We start from the raw sequence: 18,574 nt of genomic DNA, 5'->3' as shown, positions 1-18,574 counted from the left end.
CCCTTTTTGAGTCCCGCCCATTTTTATTTTGTGCTCCAGTGACAGTTGAGCAAGTTTGGTACCTCGGTCAACTTTCACCTTTCCTGTTTCCTGTACTTAGACATGTTATGTGCTCCTGTTGAAAAGGCATTTTGAAGATGGTTAAGTTGGGGGAACTGTAAAAGTCATATATTCACATCTGAAGTTAGCTGGTGTTAGCAAAACGCGATCTTACTATCTAGCTAATCTACGTTGTTTCAGTAATTTTATTTTTAACATAATATTTTGTGATTATTAGACACTACCGCTTTTGTCCACCGGGTCTCCAAAATCAATAAAACTGAAAGGTTCTTTAAGTAACTCTAAGATGTGACCTTCTATGTCGTTTTTACAGGAAAAGGAGAAAGTTGATCGAGTGAGCAAAGTTTTCTCACCTGTTAATGGAGTATGGAGCAAAAAAGGGGTGGGACTTAGGATGGGTAAATTGCAAGTTTTTAAAGTTTTTTTTTCAGAGATCCCCCCAAATTAGCTGTTTTTAAAGCTTTCAGGGGGTCTTGGATTGTATTTTACACCATGCTCCAGTGTACAAATAAAAGCAGACATGAAATTACCTGAACAGAGAAACACAAGGGACAGAGGTGTTTGTTTAGTGATTGGACAGTTAAATCAACTAAAGGCATGACAGGAAGATGCAGAAGAAAGATCAGAGGGTAAAGTGATGCTTTCTACAAACACATACAAGTCAGTGTTACAGAGAGATGTGCCTAATGTTTTCTACAGTTTGTTCAATAATCAGAGACAAAAAGAGACAATGTCACACCTGTGATGTTACAATTAAACATGCATGACAACAAGCCCTCTTGAATCCTAAATATGCGGCACAACGAGAAAATGAAGCAGAATTATACGACGGAGATTGGCGATGAAAAATCTTCCTTTTGTCATGCAGAACACGGTGAAACGGTGCGCACATCGTTCAGCTCAAGAGTTTAGACTTTAAAGGCAAGGTCAGCGCTGAAAAGGACTTTGTCAGGAGCTGCTTTTCAGAGGTGTCCTCGAGAAGGACGGGAGACAAAAAAGAGCCAAAGAAAAGACGCAGAGAAAGAAGAGACTGAACCACGTCTGAATGCAGAGAGAGTTCCCGATGTACCGAGTGTGTGTGCGTGTCAGCGGTGTGAGATGTGAGACAGACATTCAACACTATGGATTGTGCCTCCACCACCTGAACAAATCACTATTAAAAAGTGTTTTTTTTTTTTCATTTCTTTGGTACAAATGAAGAGAAAAGAGGAGAAGGAGATAAAGTGCTGAGAGAAGAGGAGACGGAGAGGTAGAGAGAGGTAAACAGAGTGGGAGGGAAGGATGGATGGAGAGAGAGAGAGAGAGAGAGAGAGAGGGAGGAATTCTAAAGAGGCTACTTGTGTGAAAAAAATAACATTGACTCCCAGGGGTCAGCGTTGCCATGGAAACACAGCTCCAGCATTCAAAGGGTAGTGAAAGGGAGTGAGGCGATGACACACAGACACACATGGACATGCACACAGACAGACACACACCCTACATGTCCAAACACAGCGCTGCATGTTTCATTTCACATATTTATATACATATACTCCTGTTCATCATATAGAACACCGTATACAATACAACCAACGGATGTGATGCACTTTAGTTGATTTTTTATTTATTTATTTTTACTTTTTTGCAGTTATTGGAGAATTGATCCACAGTACTGCTCGTCTGTGGGAGGCCATTAACATGAAGTGAATGTAATGCGGTATTTTCACTCAAGCCTGCAACTGGGGCGCCACTAATGATGTTTATTATTATTATTATTGATTAATCAGTCAGTTATTTTTACTATTTTTTAATCAATCATTGATAGTGTGTTTACAAAATTACCATCACTATGGTGAGCCCTGTAAACATGTAATTGGCCAGCCCGAATTCAACTTTAGATGTATAGAATTTAATTTATAATATGTGTAATGTAAGAGCAGTTGTGAGAGTTGGGAACCAGAGGGGCTTAAATGACATTTGACTGACTTTGCAAGAGAGCCAAAACAAAATATGACCAAACTTTGTCCTGACTTTGTTTATTAAATTCAAACTTTAATATGAAAACTTCTTTAACACGTGGATGATGATGATGACTTTTCTGTCTTTTTTGATTTGGAAGCAAGTGACATGCACTTTTTCGGAAGCAACATTTAATTAATTTATTTTTTTAAGTGTACTTATGCTCCTTTGGCCCCAAATAGTGCAGTTTGTTCTGCATTACATTTTTTTTTGTTTTTGATTAACAACTCTGGATTGGTTTAGAATTCACTTGTGCTCCTTTTTCAGTAGGAAGAAACTCACCAAGAGCTTTCATTTTTTGATGTAATTCATTTTTTGCCCCAGATATCACTTGTCATCCATTGAATCGTGGACTTTTGCAATGAACATTGCAACTATAGGAACTGAAATGTTGATATCAGTATGGAAAATTCTGACTGGTGAGATTTGAGCTTTAGATATTATATTTTAGATCAATTCTATTATTGATATGGCAACTTTTTATAACACGTCAACACGAATTATAACACGTCAAAATTGAATTATAAATATCTGTAACTGAGTTTCAATAGACGTCAGATATCTACATTTCCACTGATTAATTTGGTATTTGATATGTAAGGGACAAAGTACAGTGGGCAGGTTGTTATTGTGAAATAAATCCGATCATCCTGAAGGGGTTTATTTCACAATAATGACCGGCTCACTGTACATTATCCTGCTTATTACATGGTTACATGGTTTAACAGTGTTTTTATTGGTCCTCCAGAGTCTATGTTCAGAATTGTGTCCATAGCAACGGTCTGTCCTTCATAACAACAGTCTGATACACATAGCAACGGTCCTTAGAATGCTGTGAATGACCAATCACAATCAAGTATTCAACAAAGACATGTAATAACAAGAATGAACACCTTGACTTGTGAAAAATGAATGAAGGCGTCTTTAATTAGAGCTGCTACTCACCAAAATGTGTTTGCTTGGGATTCAAACTAATCAAAAAACAACCGCTGATATTTACAGCATATTTACTGTGGAAAAATGTGGAGGTTCAGTGAGCTTTGTGTGGAAACTGACGGTAAAAATGTCCTCCTGAGGGCGACTTTTTACTCTCATACTCTGAGTACATTTCAGAGCCTGTATTTTTCCTTTTTTATTTGAATAAAGAAGTTAGATCAGTGCTACTTTTACCAGAAACTTCTTTTTTTCAGAGGTATCTGCACTTTTACTTCAGTGAAGAATGTGTGCACTTTTGCCACCTCTGATCTCGACATATTGACCCACCAACTTCATCAAACACACTGCGCTCCACTTCACCACACCACAGAATGATTGGGTTGTAGCCGCTGCAGTACAGGGCCAATCACACACCGCATTAAATCGAACCATAGTGATTTTTCTCTACATCTGGGAACAAAAAGGATCAAATGCAGGTATTGTTTGACTGGAGAAGTTTTGATTCTATTTGGTCCTGGGTTATGTCAGTCGATACCTTCAAGTTATCGAGTTCTGATGCTGCGTCCTGATCCAAACCCAGCCCTGAGGTCTGACTGAACCTGGTGCTTGAAGGGTTCACTGCTGCTCTGTTGACGTCGGCAGTGAGTGACGCATCTCACTGCTGCAGCACTGAGCTCAGTGCACACTGAAAGCATGAGTTTGCTGAATGGAAGCAGACCAGAGGAAGGTGTGAGACTCCGTCAACCTTCGACCAAAAAAGAAAAAAACTTCTGCTGCAACAAAAATCTGTGACTCTGTTCTTCAGCGCAAACACAGAATGATAGAAATTGTTCTTGCGATGTCGTTTTTTCACAAACAAGTACACCTGCAGGAGGTGTTATTGACTTCTCCTGCACATTAGCCGCCTGGCAAATAAATGTGGGTGTGCGTACGAGTGCCGCGCTTTCTCCTCTTAGCATTGATCCCACTCTCTGCACAGCAAACCGCCACTGCTATGTGCTGTCTGTCTGAATGTCGAACATTCATATGGAGAGATTGTGGGCTGGAGGAGGAGGAGGAGGAGGAGGAGGAGGAGGAGGAGGAGGGAGGGAGGGAGGGCTGGAGAGATAGATGGACTTGGCCTTGATGAAGAAAAGAGGACGACAGAATGAAAGAGACAGAGTGAGAAGGAGGGAGGGGTGATCAATTCAACAAACTGAGAGAAAAGAGGTGGATGTGCGCTATTATTTTTTTGTTTTCTGTGTGCACAAAAAAAGGGAGGAGAAGGAAAAAGAAACTCAAAAGAGAGAGGGATCAATTCAACTTACAATAGAAAAATGTGAAGGCCGTCCAATTATCTTGCCTGTCTCACCCTCTCCTTTATCCCTCCTGCTTCCTCCCCCCTGTTTGCTGCAGTTTTAAGCCGAACAACATGTGCGCGGCGGCAGCCTCGATGCGGCAGTTTGTTGCCACGCCGCATTCCCCGGCTCGATCTCTGCACCCGCAGCTTTCTGCCAGGCGGAAGACGAATTTACATAGAAATAGAAAATTATTAAGAGGCATGCAGGAGGGAGCCGATAATACGAGCGACTTCAAACCTGCAGACAGCCTCACGTATCCACTTCTCGCAGCTCGAGTTAAATATTAGAGAATTATCTTTCCCCTGTGAGTGTTTGTTTGTGAGGCGTCTCTCTGTGGGATTAACAGGTGTGATTTTTGTCCCCCCTCACCACCTTTTTTTGTTCATTCATCTTTCCTCTCAGAACGAGTGGAAGTTTGTAGTCCGTTTCTATTGATTAGTGTTGTTACTGTGAGGCACGAACACAGCGAGGCACCTTCAACACGTCTGTTTACGTCCCGCTGCTATCAGAGGCTGCGCTACAATCTGCTGTCCTGTGTAGATTAATGAGAAGAGCAGAGTGCTAACAAAGTGTGAACACTGCCGGAGCTCAGCCACTCTTTTTTTTATCTCCTCTGAGCTCTGAGGAGCAAATCAAGGTACCTTTTTTAACTAGAAAGCACCATAAATAATTATAGAAATATTATTATCTTATCTTTTTCTTCTATTTATTTCTACAGACATATGGCAAATGTAAACAAAATCACATGGAAAAAAATTAAACTGATGTTCAAACCACTGTTCGACATCACACGATGGTTCAAATTTGTAAACCAAAACATTTAATCACTAATTAATTCAAAACTAGAGGGGCACTGAAAGAGCACAGACCTCTGCCAAGGCCTAATGCCCCAACTCACAATGCTAATGAGAGTGAAAAATAATTAGAGTATCCAAAATTGTTTTTTTTTTTTCCCTTGGCCAATGCTTCACTCTTCCACTGAGTTTTATGAAATTCGAGGCCAGTAGTTTTTCCGGAGGTATCAAAAACAAAATATAATCATGTTTTAATATCAACCAGCCATCCCCATCTCTGCACAGTCCTCTATATTTATTATTTTAATGACTGAAAATGTTTTGTTTATTGGGCCACCTCTGCAACAAAATATATGATTTGAATGCAGGAGTTTATGGTAAACTAGTGAAAATAAAATAAGAACACTGGTGGAGATGATATAAATATGTAACTGGTTGATTAAGGGCGCGTTTACACTCACTTATGGCCAATTCTAGGAGTGAGAATGAGGCTGTGCATGTGTGCCCAGTCAACCTCGTCTCCTACAAATTATGTTTGTATATTACTAAACTGTTTACATAATTATGTTGTGGTGACAACGTAATTTCTGGCTGGATTATGTTCACAAACAAAGTCTGGCGGTCGGGGTGGATGGCAGGCGCACAAAGTGCGGAACTTTAACGCCACAGTCTGGGGGTTTCACGTCCAGACAAAAGAGGAAATATCGTCATTTAGGGTAGGTTTGGGCAATAAAAGCACTGTGGGAGAGGGTTAGGGAAAGAGTGTCATTTCTGGTAAATAAATGTCTCAAGTCACTGCGTTTCTGAGTAATATTCTACTCACTATATGACTGGACAGTGTCATGCAAGCTTGTATATTTTGCAGGGAAAAAAATGTCAATGAGCATTTTACTGAAATGTTCAGTATCAACATTTTTGCATCGTCTTGCAAAGTACAACCACTCTAACAACTATTTCCTTAATATGTTAACAGAAAATGTATTTTAGTCAGCATTATTTTTATTAGCAGACAAACGTAATTTAATTTGCAGGAGACAGGGCTACTCCAGTTCTACAATGATCGAGATTTATAAAACTGAACTATATGTATGCAGGGCTTTATAGGAGCTAAGAAAAACAGCCATGTTTTCAGCATTGTGACAATAGATTTTTCCAATGATCAATGCAGTGTTTCCCAAACTTTTTGTTTTTCCCTTGGGGACCCACTTGACAAACCATCATGAGCCTCATCAATAAATTCTGGGAAGAGCTCATCAATGTTACTCACCATTTTTACAGCCATTTTCTGCGTCACCTGTTATCATCTACTGAAAAATTTCAAATCACAAAATTTGAATTTGAATATCAGTCAAAAGGAATATTTTTGCACATTTCTGTCTTTTTACATGCATCTTTGAATCTGGCTCCTTTGAACCAGGAAGTGAATTCCCTGTTGTTTGGCCCCTCTCCTACCTTTCCACCAAACTTTATTAAGGCTGCATATTTTTGAGAAACCTTGCTTATATATATATATATATATATATATATATATATATATATATATATATATACATATATATATATACATACAGCTGTTTCTAACATTCTGGCCCGATAATATTAGCAGCATCTCTCAATATAATGCAGTCCAGCTGAACATCTCTGCAAACTACAACTTCAAAATAATAAAGGGCAATAAATGTCAGTCAAAACTTAACATTATTATCTTTGTAAATGCAGAATTTACAGCGGAGCTCTTGTACTGAATCACAGATTGTACAAGTGTATCTTATGAAGAGGGCAGTGTGTGTTTTTCCATGATAACATGGAAAAATGTGGAAGACTTGTTTTATCCAAGAAGTGCAAAAGAAGAACTTGTTGCATCTTTAAAGCATTTCATTTTTATTTGTTTAGTTATTATAATGAATATGATTTACATTTAGCAAACCTCTGTCCCTTTCTCTACCTTGGTGAGCATTTATATTATTTGCTAAAAAATTTTAGACATTTTTTTGGGTGTAGTTTTGGATAAAAGCCTCTGACAGATGGAAACATTTGTAAAGATTCTCCTCTGTTCTCCTTGATCCCCATTCTGTGATCACAGTTTGTGCTGTTAAAGGTTTGCCAACAGAAATACCACTCCCTGGCGCTCATTGCCGCTTTAAATTTCATTCAGACGTCTAATTTTTGCATCTGAAAACGTTCCAGCACATTTTTTCGTTCACGTGGCAACATTTTTCAGGGTGGTTGTTTTTTGCAGTTTTGAGGAGATGAGCGGGCGGCGGGGGGTAAAAATGGAGACGAGGGATAAAAGAAATAAGTGACAGGCGACGAGAGGAGGGAGCGAGGGAGGGAGCCAAAAAGATTTTTACCCATGAACCCTTTCATCCTCTGAAACATCCTCACACACACACACACACACACACACACACACACACACACAGACACACACATGCACAGAGCGTTGTTGTAGAAGTGGGAGGATAAACAGTCGCGTACAGAGATGTCTGATCCCCCCCTGGCCCTAATGATCACATCTACCATCTTTATATCCAACTGATTCTCTGCTAATGAGGTTCTCCGTTCGCATCCACTCCTCCTCCGCCTGCTCGCCTTTCCTTCCTCACATTTCTCTCCCTCCATATTGTCGTTTTTCTCTCCTTCCAACTCATTTTTTTGCAGATTTTAAGAGGTTTAGACCTGTCGTTCCATATATAGCCTTCACAGTGTTTTGCTGCTGCAGTCTTCAAAAGCTTTCATTTTGTTCCTTCTTTTCTGCCTTTTTATTCTTTGTGTCCAATAAACTGAACCTCTTCTCACAAGGTCAAACACACGCACTCCCACACGCGCACTCTGAAGGGTGTTTTAATGTGAAATCATCATCTTCATCCTGCTTTTATTTAGCTGACGCGGTTCGTTCAGCTCGCTCTAATGGCCGACTCAGCCAGACAGCCTCCTACCTACCCACAATCCTCTGCTCGCAGCACCTTTCTGCACAGCCGCCACAAAGAAGAAGATTATGTGACAGTTGGCAGCATGCAGGCAATCGCTCCTACAGCGATGCCTCTTTCATGTTTTTCTTTTTGCTCTGGTTTGAGGCTTTATTGTGAAGTATTCTCATCTCTGGTGTCTCCCTTTTTTGTTTTATTTTTTTTTCTCCTTGAAGAGCTTCAGATCTGTTGGGAGAAACTTTTGCACAGAGGAGAGGAGGAGAGGAGGAGAGAGGGGCGTCTGGCGTCCATCCAGCTGCTGACTAGAACGTCCTGTTGCTGCAGCTGCTGGGCCGAGGTCGAAGGTCAAAGCCAATCTCCTGTTCGTGAATATGCTCAGGCAAATGCTGTGAAGGAGCAGCGATGGGAAGTGTCGACTTAAGCAGGGATGTTGGCTTAGCAGATAAGTCCAAATCAATGTCAGCAGTGGAGACAAATTTGGAATAAGCTCAGGGTTTGACTGTCGGAGGTTTATGAACGCCAAAACTGTCAAACTGCTTATAGTTCATACTTTGAGCCAACAGTTTGACTATTTTTACAACTTAAAAAGACAAAAAAACAGTCAGTGATTTCTACTGGAACACTCTGAAACAACATGGTGAGACACTAAACCCCAACAGCCTCATCCAGCCGGCCAAAATTTGGCTGCTCGTCACGCAATCAACTTCACCTGGGTCTTTTTTGTGAAGTCGTGTTTGTGAAGTCGTCAATGGGATTAGATCTAAATGACTTTGCAGGAGCCTGAAACAACGTTAAAAATTTAAATTTAAAGTGTTAATTAATCCTGCTGTTTTTTTCAAGCTAATGTTATTTTATCTGCTCACCAAAGCCGGTGTGTTTTCTCTACACTTAAAATACAAAACAAGCTTAAAGAATCCTCTGCTGTCCTGTACTGATTAGCAGCTGCTAATTGTAAGATTTATTGACAAAGTCTCATTCTCCTCAAACTGAAATAAATACGCAACAAAAAGAAGAAAGCATGTTTGAAGACATTTCCCTAAATCCCACAATAATTGGTCAGCTACAACTAGACTAAAATTAAAACAAAACTCCCAAAAACTCCCAAATACTCTCTTTGAAAATGATTTAAATGTCCTTACTGTCTTTGAAGGCTTGATGCTGAAACACAGTGGAGATTGTTTGTTTCATAAGGTCTAACATGACCATGCTGTGATGCTAAAAGCATTTTAATTGTTTTACAGTAGACTGCCTTGGGAGTTTTTTTTTTTTTTTGTGATTTTAGTGCAATCATGTGTCTCTATCCAAAGAGCGCCTCAAAAGTCCAGGAAACACTCCTACACAAACATGTTTAACCACTAAAACAAATCAGATGATACGTGATTTTAGCCAAAAGACTCTGACTAAAACTAAATCGATACTTGCTGCCAAATTTAACGCTGGTTCAAGTTCAATTCAAGCTCAGAATAAAGCGCAGCTGCTTTTCACCATCATCCAAAGCAAATTGAATCCCTGTATTCAGCCGAACTCTCTGCATCCACTTCTGTGACCTCGCCGCTCTTCGTCCAACTACTTCATCCTCCTCCTCCCTGCACTCAGCAGACGGGTGAGTCACATTCAGACATTCAGACTGCCCCTGTTGTCCAATCAAACGAAAACCAGATGCTATTTATCCATTTTAACACCACACTATTCATCATTTCTTCAACATCTAAACAATTCCATTTAGCTCACTAATTGGTCCGTGCTCAGCTGATTCTTACTGGATATTTCTCACATAAATAAACACAGAAAATGATGTGATGTGATGTCGACATAACTGCAGAGTTGCAGAACATGTGTGAAAAGTACAACAAAAAGGTTCAGAATCACAGAAAAGGTGTGCAAACAGGAACTGATATCGATGAGAAAACTGATTTAAGAATCACAGATATGACTGCATCGATTCAGAACCAAAGATCAATCAGGACAGATGTCAAAATCCCTGTTAGGACAAAATTGTCTCCTTAATTTACTCATTAGAAAGTGACAGAGCTTCCACCAGTTAAAGGGGTTTTTAATTCCTTATGAAAACACATTTTCACCTTTCCAACAAATCAAACGCAATTGAAAGTGCTTTAAAAGAGACCGACAAAAGAAAAACAATGTTAAAAATGAGGAAACAAATGCACATCAACAAAAAAAAAAAAATCCCCAAAAACTTAACTGACTAAGAAAACAACAACAACAACAATAAAAGATGGGAAGTTAAAGCCAGAGTAGACAATTTACTCAGGAAGCATTTGTTGTTAGAGTTGTTGAAATTCTCTTAACATCCGAACAGCAATTAATAACTGAAACGATGTGACAATAAATAGATGAATAAATAAATAAATAAACAAATAAATCCTGTATCTGTGGCTGTCGTTGCCCTGTAATAAGCCCATCCAATCATTTCATTTGGACTGAATAAAGTGACCAATATCTGAAGTATTTTTTCGGTTGATTACTTTCAAAAAACAGTTTACTCGTGCAGTTGTCTCCAGTGTTATCAGCTCTAGCCTTAAGATGATAAAAGATGAATAATTAAAGATAATACATCAATAAAAACAGCAATAAAAATAAAACAGTGAAATATCATACAGAGCAGAGAGGCAGCGAGGCCGAGGTGAGGCGAATGTTTGTTTATGATTCATTAACCAAAGCATATAAGTCATTTTGTGTATCTGTAAATGTATATTGTGTGTATACGTGTGTGTATGTGTTGCGTAGACAAGTAGCAGTGATAAGGAACAAGGTGCTGAGGTTACAAAAGCACTGAAATCTGAGAGAGTAAAGTCTCATTTAACAAACGAGGAAACAAGCAAACTGTTAACAACCATGACAGCACACACAGATACACACAGACACACACAGACACACACACGCGCGCAGATGTTGCGGTGGTTTGTCAGGGTTTAACCTTGTCATGTAGATGTATTAACACGCAGCTCCGGCTGGCTGCCTCTCCGACTTCTGTCTTCTCTCTGTCTGAATTTTATTTATTTATTTATTTTTTTGAAAATCTGAGCCAGAAAAAGAAAAATTCAGTAAAACCCTCTGAGCGCTGACAGAGAAGATTTCATTATTCACTCAGAGCCACGAATGTTTCTGTAGGAGACATTATGTGATAAACAGCAATCGAAATTCATTTTGTTGAATAATTAATGGCACATCAGGCTCGGCATCGTTCAGTTTTATTGTTTAACACTCCACAAAGAGTTTCTCTAAAAGCTTTTTCACCTTCAGACTAGTTTAAAATACAGCCGCAATGAGCTGAAACACTTCGTAGCATTAGATCAGGGTTGTATTATTGTTTTTGTGCTTGTGCGTCATCCCATCCTAGTGCAAATCTGTGAATCTGTGAATGGAAAGTTACCAATGTAAAAAAAAAAAAAAAAAAAACATTAAAAAAAAAATCAATATGAGTTTAAGTGTATGTATTAAAGTATTTAGAGCATTTTCTCTGAAGGGAATCTGCAGTTATTTAAGAGAGATAATGTTTTCTCTAAACCAACCAAACTCCATTGGCAAAATCAGTAATTTTACCTGGCAGAAACACAGGAGCTGCTGGTCTACTGCTGCCTTGATCTGGTGATTTGTTTGTGTTATTGTGTGACTTAAGTGAGTCTAACTTTCCTTTAAAACACCAAAGTCACACAATAACACAAACAGACTAACCTATTGAGGCAGTAGTGGACTTGCAACTCCCATGTTCTGCGAGGTAAAATGACTGATTTTGCCAAAGGTTGGTTGGTTTAGAGAGATCAATATTTGGCTTATTTGATGACGGCTTTCTGTCAGAAAAGGCTGTCTGATGGCAAAGTAAAGCAGTAAAAATATTCTAAATATAGCGTATTGAACTGACACTGATTTTTTTTTAGGTGGATTTGTTGCCGATCCTGTCCACAGCAGTTCATTTCTTAGCTTTCTACACTGGCATTGCCCCAAACTGGGGATGTGTCGACACCTCCCTTTAAATAGCATTTGGTGTAGTTTGACTTTTCCTTCATGCAAACCTTTAAACTGCATTTTTATTCTTTTAATCATTCAAATGTACTCGTCCTTTGTTTTTACAAATTCTTGCATGGTCTGAAAATGTCTAATAGCTGTTTTTCAAACAGATAAAAACAACTCAAGCTTGATTTAATCTCATATGTGTCACGTTGCGTACTAATGAATTAGAAATAGTCAAAATTTGATTAAATTCTCTTATGCAGATAAATAAATCACATAACTGCTTTCCTGAAACTTAAAACCTCTCTTTCCCTCTGATCGCTCTCCCTTTTTTTTTTTATCCCTCATCACTCCTTCATCCCTCCATCTTTCCATTCTTTCCCTCCTTTCTTCTTCTGTCTCTCACTATGTCAGAACTGTCATGGCGGTACACGAGCTGTTTTCTCGTCCAAACTTTGTATTGCGTTCCATCCAGGTCACAAAGCTGTCTGTCAGTGCTGTCACTGGTGGCCAACACACACACACACACACACACACACACACACACACACACACACACACACACACACACACAGATGCACACAAACATGGGTGAAGATGCACACATGCAAAGATGCTCATGAATTCATGAATTTCACATTTACTTGTGTGCACACAATCACACACATTCAAAGATAAACAAACACACACGCAAAACAATACGGACGTGTTCTCAGAGATGTACGCGCGCACACACAGTGGAGGACAGGGGACAACTGTTGAGGCTGCTGCAGTTTGAACTTTGAAGTCTTAAGCAGGGGACTTTAGCTTAATCTGCCTCCCCCTGATCCACAGGCTTAGCCGCCTCCCCCCCCCCTCCCTCTCTGCCTCTGCCTCCCCCCTCATCACCCCGTCTATCTCCACGATGTCATCCCTCTCACCGTCTTTCTCCTGTCATTCTCTGGCCCGTCCAGGAGCACAGAAATCCCCCTGCAGGTTAAAAATAACTGCAGGACAGAAAAGCCCGGGGTACAATAACTGACAGCAAGGGGACATTCATGTGTAAAGACACACACACACGCACCCACAAATATATCCATACGCACATAGAGTTTATACAGCATGATGGGACACATACACATATGGATTTTGGGCATTTGTAGGGGAAGGATTCAGGCTGGCGTTTGTCCTGAAATGCTGCAGTTTGAGTGATCTCCTGAACAGATTTTCCTCTCCTGAGAACCTTAAATGTGTCATCATGTACTTGAAGATGCACACACACACACACACACACACACACACACACACACACACACACACACACACACACACACAACATGAATTACATAATTTTACTGTGTTTTAAACTACAAGTGCTTGAATAATTTAAAAATGTTCCTGATTTGTAAATGAAAATGAATGAATTAATGAATTTACCGTCAGTCCAGACCACCGATATTTTTTCCCCCTCACTGTTAAACATTGTGTGTGTTTGATTTACTTGTCATGACCGTCCTCTGCCACCACCATTACATGCGCGTTGCGCAGCCAAGACTCGTTTGAACCCACAAAACTTTAATGGCGGCTCCAAAGTTTCCAGAGATACCAAACATGTCCGGCTGAATTTTGTAGACGAGTGCAGGCTTTAAATTATGTCTAAAGTATTTCCATTTGATGCTGAACATAAAGTGTTGACTTTAGCATGTGCACAATGTACTCAGACATTTGTTGAGTTGTTGGGAGGGAGGAGGGGTTTCTCTTTAAATGGATATATAGTTTAACACTGGGGGGATTAACAGCTTTATATATATTTTTTAATGCACTACAATCCATTACAGGTTCAACTGCCTTTTGTATTAAACAGTGTTGCTTTGCTACTCCACATCCATAAACTTACATTTATAGATATGGAGTTTGGCCAGTATCATAATATACACAAATGTTTTTCTGAGTATAATTCTTCCAAAGAATGTCTGTAAAGTTTGAGCAGCAGGAGGATTATTCCTGGTTGTCATCCTGGCTCCTCCTTCTGTCTGTGACAATAATCCTTCAGACTGACTCTCACTTCTTCACTTTCTTTCCTCTCAGAAGTACGACTTGGTGTGAGATTGTTACCAACAGGTGTGAAGCAGAATTTTGTCATATTATTTTTGTTTTGACTGTTTGAGGGGTGTGATGATGACTGATGTGCACCAGGTCTTTGCACTCTGCGTCCTTTATGAATAAAAACTGGATTATTGTTTTATGTCAAACAGACTTGGACTACTTGACTCATACAATATGTAGTGAAGACTTTGCCCATGGGGTGGGGTTCTCGCTCCAACACAGTGTTGAAGAGTAATGTGTGACTTAGATTGCCACCTCAGAAATGTGACTGTGCCATTAAAAATGGTGCCATTTGCTGTATATGCCCTCGAAAAGTCAAACCCATCCCTCTCAGCAGCAGTCTGTAACAAAATTACATGCTTATTCTACATAAACCTTAAAACTATACATAAACTATTTTTAAAAAATGAAGAATTTCTGATTTGTTTTGGTATTTTCGTTGAATAAAGATCTGCTTTGATGATTGCTGGGTAATATGTGTGTTGATGTTGTGCAGTATCAGGTCTCTATTTCATCATTTGACGAGACAAGATGGAAACGAGCTGGTTTAGGTGCAAAATCTGTCAAGACGACCCCCATCCTGTCATCAGCATCAAGCTGCCATCACTGCAGGGGTGGAAGTAACTAATTACAAATACTCAAATTACTGTAATTAAGTAGTTTTTGTATTGTACTCAGCTACTTCTAAAATCATAGCTGAGTACTGAGCAAAATTTGAATTAATGTCCAAAACTTTCATCTGCATTTTTGTAGCCAATAAGGTGAAGTGATCACAAACAGACCAATGAAAACAAACAAATATATGAATATAAATATAAATATAAATGAAAAACAAGACAAAATGCTGCAGAATGATTAATCATTAATCGCCATTAAGAATTTAACCAATAAAAAAATGAATTCATGGATATTTAATCAATATTCATGGCAGTAATTGCTCCTCATCTGAAACTGTTTTTGATCCATTTGTTGAATAAGGAAACTTAAACTTAGGCTTAAAATGAGGGAAAATATTACAAAATCTCCCAGAAAAAGTTGAAAAGAGGGGGGAAAAAGTTTTATACCCTATAATTAATTAATGGTTAATCCATTGCTCTGACAAATCTTTATCGATTGTTTGATTGATAGTGGTTTCAAGTATTGGTTCACTTCATCATTTTTATTTTGACATTTATGTGAAATTTTGTCAGAATTAGCGCATGAATTCTTGAGTTACTGCTCACAGTGACCTTTGACCACCGAATTCTAATCGGTTCATCCTTGACTCAGAGTTGAAGTTTAACCCTCTCAAGGTTTTCCTGACATATCGTATTTAAGAGGATGCTACGTACACACGCACTGACGAATCAGCAACCTGAAAACATAAAACCTCCAGCTGTTGTTAGTCTGGAGGCATAATAAAAATGTCAACAGTATGAGATGAGAAACTAGTCTGGGAAACTATTTTACACACATCTACATCCCAGCCGACTCATATTGAATGTAAATCGCAAATGAGAATATACACAATTAGTGGGAGAGTGTGTTGAATATTAACATACAGACGACACGTGTGGGAGGTGAACAGATCAAACCTGTTGATCATTTTTTTAAATCCTCCTCCACACCAATCAGTCTGAGCTGCAGGAAAATGAACTACAACGGTTTCCTGGCAGCGGAGTCGAAAGCACAAATGGTAACTTGTCAGGAAGGTCATTAACTTCTTACACCGAGTGTCAAAATAAAAGGATGAAAAGATTCATCTGCAGAGCACACAGAGCTGCGGGTACTTACACATACTGTAGAAACAGATTAAAATGTCTCCTTAAAGGGCTCCAAAAAAGAAAAACGTGTTTGTGTAATAAACTGTCAGATATCACAGCCTCTCCTCCGTGTCTCATCTTTCTCAGTCAAAGAAGCACACTGAGGAATTTATTGCTTCATTTCACTACGTTTACCATCAAGTCTGACTGGACATCCCTGTAAAAAGTGCCAAATTTTCCCTTTAAAGACAGAAACAATGACGGGAAGTGAGACAGACAACAGTCCCATCTGAGTTTGATTTTTTTCCTCAGTGTGGTGTTCACGTGTGTAAAACAGTGCAGGGAAATATGAATTACAGCAGCGATAATAAAATGCAGACCCTCGATCGTCAGCGTTTGGAGCAGATAAAGAGGCACAGAGAGACGGAGCGTGCTATTCTGCTGAGTCAGCAGAGAGGAAGAAGCTGCAAATCACAGGACTGAAGGGGAAAAAATAGATAAAATGTTACGTAAGAAGGTAACACAGCTCGGGAGTGTAAAACCCTGATCACAAGTTCACACAATAGACTGGGACAGAGCAGATTTATTGTTGATGCACATGTCTGATGTTTGGTTTAGTTTCTTGAATTTATGCTTGTGAAAAAGGCTATAATCAATCATTTTTATAAATGGAAGGAGTCTGTGTGTCCTTTGATTTTCTCCACAAGTGTTCATGTGATCGACTTCACACTTGTGCAAGTGTGCAAGCAAGTGCAGTCTCGAGTGTGAGCTCTTGAGACCTGCAGGACATATTTATTAGTAGCGTATTATAAAGATGTTCCAATATGGATCTTTGGGTCACTGGAAGTAATATTGGCTAAACCTTCTATCATGTAGCATTATTTAACTATTCCCAACAACATTGTATATTAAGTGTAAAACAACAACCTGTTGGACAAAATATAGTTGAGTTTACTGATAACAATTTGTTAGATTTTTTTAAATAGAATTTTACATGTCTGCCTATGTAGAAATGCATGGAATATTGTTATGATTTTAGCATCTAATCGTTAAAAATGTGGTGAAAAAACAATAAAGTACTGAAAGATGTAGGCCTCTGTATTTCAACAAAAGAAAATAATAATAATATTTAATGTCCCTGTTTAAATAACTTTGTGGCCATTTAAGTAGAATTTCTGAGGTTTGAGGTGCACTTGAATGCACCATGACATCTCAGTCAGCGCCCATGTGCTTCACCCTATAATGCAATCTAGAGTGCAGAGTTTATGAGGTGAACCTGAATGCACCATGATGCCCCTGTGTGTGTCGAAGACTTTCAGCAGAGTTTTTAATTACGTCACTGTTTTGGTGCAAACATTTAACTGCTGCTGTGGTAGAGGGACAAATATCAGCCGATACTGAACTGAAATGCATGCTGGAAAAGGTCACTCTCTGTTGCTTGTGACAGTGCATCCAAGAACAGATGCAGAAAGAGAAACCAGAGGTGTAGCAAAGTTTGCCATTTTGTTTCGTTAAACTCAATCAAATGTAACTTTTGCAAAGAAGGTTTTGTTCCCGGAAACAGCCTGGTTCCAAATGGCTCAATCTGGGAACCCATTGGCATTTGTCTGATGACGAATCAGCCTCTAGGGGCAACGACCAATGTTTTAGTGTTTCTGATGTAGCCAGCAGACATCCGTGCCAAGGCAACCTTTTCCATGTGCTGGTCATTGTTTACAGTCCGTAGCAACTTGAGATGCAAGAATGCAGTTTGAAGTCGATCTCTGTCAGCAGATATCTGCATATGAATGCAGAAAATCTTTTAAAAAGCTAATAAAAAGCTAATTTGTCATGAGACGAAAGCTGATGGTTTGCAGGACTGCATTTGGGCCAATGCATTCCACGTTTCGTTTTCCACATGAACTGTTTACTTGGTCAATACTACACAAACTACAAACAGAAACCAGAAGGCTTCAGATGCCAAAATCTTTTGTTTGCTGCAGATTCTGTATTCATGTGCAAATATATGATTATACAGATTAAAAATAGCTATATATTCCCAACTAGCTGTCTGTTAGCAATGTACAGTAACCATTTGATCATTTCACGCTTGCTAGTGCAAGTTGAATGCAACGTTTGCTTGAGATGATGATTCTCTAATCATGTCCTGCACTCGTAACAATCAAAAGACGAGGAAGAGGTCACTCGTGGTGGTGAACCCACGGAGAATTATCACACATTCCTGCAGCTTTCCTCGGCTTTACGGAGCTTTAAAGTGAGTTTCAGCTCATTGTCTCTCAGTCCGGTCCAGAACTTGATTGTTTTGATTCGCTCTCTGTGCTGTCATAGCAACGTTTCCGGCTGCAGCAGGAAGCTGCTTTCAGAGGAACACTTACAGATGTTGAGAGGCGGCCCCGGATAAATTTGATGAGGGATTTGAAAGGATTCGGGTTCAGTAAAATGCTTTCAAACCTCAACACTATTCTTTGATTCATTCATTGCACAGTAACAACAGAACTGGCCCTGACTGCTGGAGTGTTTGACTCTTTTCTTTTTTGGCTGAAGCTGAATTATTCCTCTCTTGCCAACAAAGTCTTACACTCCCACCTCTTCATCATCTGACACAAAGTGAGCCAGACACCACGTTTTTCCTGACATTTATGGTGAACTTCCTGTGCAGAAAGGCAATAACAGGAAGTAGGAAACAGGTGTTGATGCTGGAGGTGAAAGGTCACAAG

At 39.3% G+C, this 18,574-nt stretch overlaps 1 protein-coding gene across 2 annotated transcripts in view; it reads right to left on the bottom strand.

Annotated features, from left to right (window-relative positions):
• Nucleotides 1–18,574, bottom strand: part of nova2 (NOVA alternative splicing regulator 2) — a 129,062-nt gene that overhangs the window by 5,352 nt on the left and 105,136 nt on the right. The window lies entirely within an intron of this gene.

Source organism: Lutjanus erythropterus, chromosome 4 (genome assembly GCF_056507025.1).
Source record: "Lutjanus erythropterus isolate fLutEry1 chromosome 4, fLutEry1.hap2, whole genome shotgun sequence".
Classification (NCBI taxonomy): domain Eukaryota; kingdom Metazoa; phylum Chordata; class Actinopteri; order Lutjaniformes; family Lutjanidae; genus Lutjanus; species Lutjanus erythropterus.
Note: the sequence above shows the minus strand (reverse complement) of the source record. Positions and strands in the feature narration are given on the sequence as shown.